Below are 3457 nucleotides of genomic sequence, written 5' to 3'. Positions count from 1 at the left end.
CTCCACACCCTCTCCAGCATTTATTGCTTGCAGATTTTTGGATCGCAGCCATTCTGACTGGTGTGAAGTGGTACCTCATTGTGGTTTTGATTTGCATTTCTCTAATAATGAGTGATGTTGAGCATCTTTTCATGTGTTTGGACATTAGTCTTTACATAGCTATTACAATAGCAAAAATAAAGTGAAAATAACCCAACTCTTCTCAAAGTAGAGTTTTGACTCAAGAAATTATCTGAAATCACTTTATCTGAAGTCACTTGAACATAGGTTACTGAGGAAAAAATGTTCACATGGAACTGCATTCAAAATATAATTTAAAGCAAAATATAGACTATGAAATTTCATGTCAGGGTTAAGTTCACATTTTATCACTTTATCTGAATATTAAGAAATATGTGGATTATTATATGTGGATCACAGAGACTTTAGAAGGATATGCAGAAAAGGGACTATATTGTCTTCTAAGTACAATATCTTCTAGCTGCAGAGTCTAGAAATTGAAAGTCTCTTTTCAATTGGGCTGCTTATCACACAGCGATCTGAATCCTGACAGAACCCTCCTCATCCTGGGGTCCACTCTTCAGTGACTCCTGGCTCAAGTCAGCTTCGTCTCTATATTCCATCCCCCCCTCCCCCCACACACACACATACACTCCTGGCCCCTTTCCCCTTCACTGTGTGTTTGGAGAGTGGACCTGGTATTTAACTCCACACTTCTAGGGATGTTGCTCGAGACCCTGCATGATGGTCTCTGAGTTAGGGCATCCTGGCTCCTGCCTAGACTCAGTGTCCAAGGCTGCTGGTCACCAGGAGAAAGGAAGAGGGTGCCTCTTATCCTCAGCATCAGAAACAGTGAAGGGACACCAGATGTTTGCTGCGGACAAGATGTCTGCCTCGTGTCAACCTGTTGACACCATAGGAACCTCACAAACTCCCAAGGAGGTCTCTGCTGGCCTCTGGTCCCCTGAGGATGCTGAGATAAGGCACAGAGCGGAAGAGCCCCTGAAGTCACACATGTGGGAGGCTGCTGAGCTGGCCTGCGTCTAAACCCTCAGGCTCCTGACTGGCTCTTCCAACATGGATGACTGAAAGCTAAACATAGCTTCCACGAAGCAGTGTACTTTCTCCATTGTGTCAATTCCAAAGGGTAATTTCCCAAAGTGAGATAACCATCAATGAGTCTCTCTATCCATTGCTTTCAAAAGAATATGTTCACCATGCTGGGTTGTATTGTGATGCTACACATATGTACACAGTGTGCAGCGCAGCAGGTCCCAAACTTCCCAAAGCTATGGTTCTTCCAGGAGTCATGTGAGTATGCATGCGAGTTGGACCATAAAGAAGACTGACCACCAAAGAATTGAGGCTTTTATACTGTGGTGCTGGAAAATACCTTTGAGAGTCCCTTGGACAGCAAGAAGCTCAAACCAGTCAATCTTATAGGAAATCAGTCCTGAATATTCATTGAAAGGACGGATATTGAAGCTGAAGCTCCAATACTTTGGCCACCTGATGCGAAGAACTGAGTCATTGGAAAAGACCCTGATGCTGAGAAAGATTGAAGGCAGGAGAAGGGGACAACAGAGGATGAGATGGTTGGATGGCATCATGGAGTCAAGGGACATGAGTTTGAGCAAAGTCTGGGAGGAAGTGAAGGACAGGGAAGCCTGATGCACTGCAGTCTATGGGGTCACAAAGAGTCGGAAACACTGAGAGAACAACAGAATTCACTTGGGAAGGTTAAGAAGCCCACTGTCTACCAGCTGGGAGTTTCTCTTGATACAGACCTTAGGGTCCATCACAACCTGCTCCCCGAGTGATTCTGAGGCAGCTCCTCTGCCCATCACGCTTCAGAGACTCTGTTTTCAGTGATGCCCCAGAAGAAAAACCAATTATGAGACCCTTTGGTGTCCATGTAACATGGCTAGTCAAAACAAGTTTGGGCACAAATAACTGGCAGGAGAAAGGCCAAAATAAATACCAGATTTCAGGTACAAACCTGTCAAAGTGGCTGTTTTACTAATTACATGCAGGGAACAAAAAGGGCATTTCTACAGTACTTGTTGAAAAATAATATCTCAACTAAATATTATATTTACATGTTATGAAGTGGTTTTAATGCCTTATGACTTTTGCAGGACAAACATTTGCAGAAAGGGAGAAAAGAGAAATGGTGAAGATCAATGAGCTTCTCATCTGTGGATCAAAAATGCAGCCCAGAGTTACAGACATCAAACTCTAAACTCAGTGCTCTAATCGCCACCCCTCATTCTCTCCCAGGTGGACACCGTGGAGGAACATAGTACTTTGAGAAAGAAAGAGCTTTGAAACCAGAAAATGTTATATTTCAATGAGGCTCTACCACTTATTAACTGGCCAGTGTTGCCCAATGTAAGAAACTTTGATAGCTTAAGGTGAATGATGTTGGATTCATGATCTCCAAAGAAGATTTAGCTTCGGGACCAGGGACCAGGTGTGATCACTCAAGAGCTTCAGAGTTTTATTAAAGTGAAAAAGAGACAGAGAAAGCTTCTGACAGAGACATAAGGGAGATGGAGAGTGCCCCCCTCACTAGTCTTATGAAGGCCTTATATACCTTTACCAGACCCAATCCCACATCATACTTCTTAAATTAACAAGATTCAACTAATAATAGAAAGGTTTTAGAGGACCCCACTCCCACAATATATGTTGTTATCTTATATATATATAATATATATATAATTGTATATATATAATATATATAATTGTATATATATAATATATATAATTATATATATTATATATGCATATATATATGGTATATAATGTTATCTAAGATAACAAGATTATTCAGAAGATTCTTCTTAAGGAAAAACATGTCCTCAAGCAAGATACATTGTTATATTGACTAAGACAAAACAATGCAGAAAAAAAAGTATGTCTTTTTCTCCTCCTTGATAACCCCAGACCCCTGTCTCCTTGTCAAGGGCCCCTCTCCTCCTCGGGGACCCTGGACTTCTTATCAACCTACCTAGGAACTGACTCTCTCATTTCCTTAAATATGTTTCCTCAACAGTAAATTTGAGATTGAGTCACTTATTCAACATTTACTGAGCTTCTGCAGTTGAGGAAAAGAATCAGTTGAGTCTGGTTTCATAGTCTGCCCCCTCTGTACAATTTATTTTGAATATTAAGAATTAAATTCTGAAAACAATTCACGTGACTTAGTGAGCAATAAATTTGCATTCTGTCACTTTGTTTGTTGTTGTTTAGTCACTAAGCTGTCTCTGACTCTTTGCAACCCCTGGACTGTAGCCCTCCAGGCTCCTCTGGCATGGGATTCCATAGGCAAGAACATCGGGGTGGATTGCCATTTCCTTCTTCAAGGGATCTTCCTGACCCAGACATTGAACCCATGTCTCCTGCCTTGGTAGGTGGATTCTTTGCCCTGAGCCACCAGAGAGCCCTAGTCTTT

This window comes from Ovis aries, chromosome 3, assembly GCF_016772045.2.
Source record: "Ovis aries strain OAR_USU_Benz2616 breed Rambouillet chromosome 3, ARS-UI_Ramb_v3.0, whole genome shotgun sequence".
Lineage (NCBI taxonomy): Eukaryota > Metazoa > Chordata > Mammalia > Artiodactyla > Bovidae > Ovis > Ovis aries.
Note: the sequence above shows the minus strand (reverse complement) of the source record.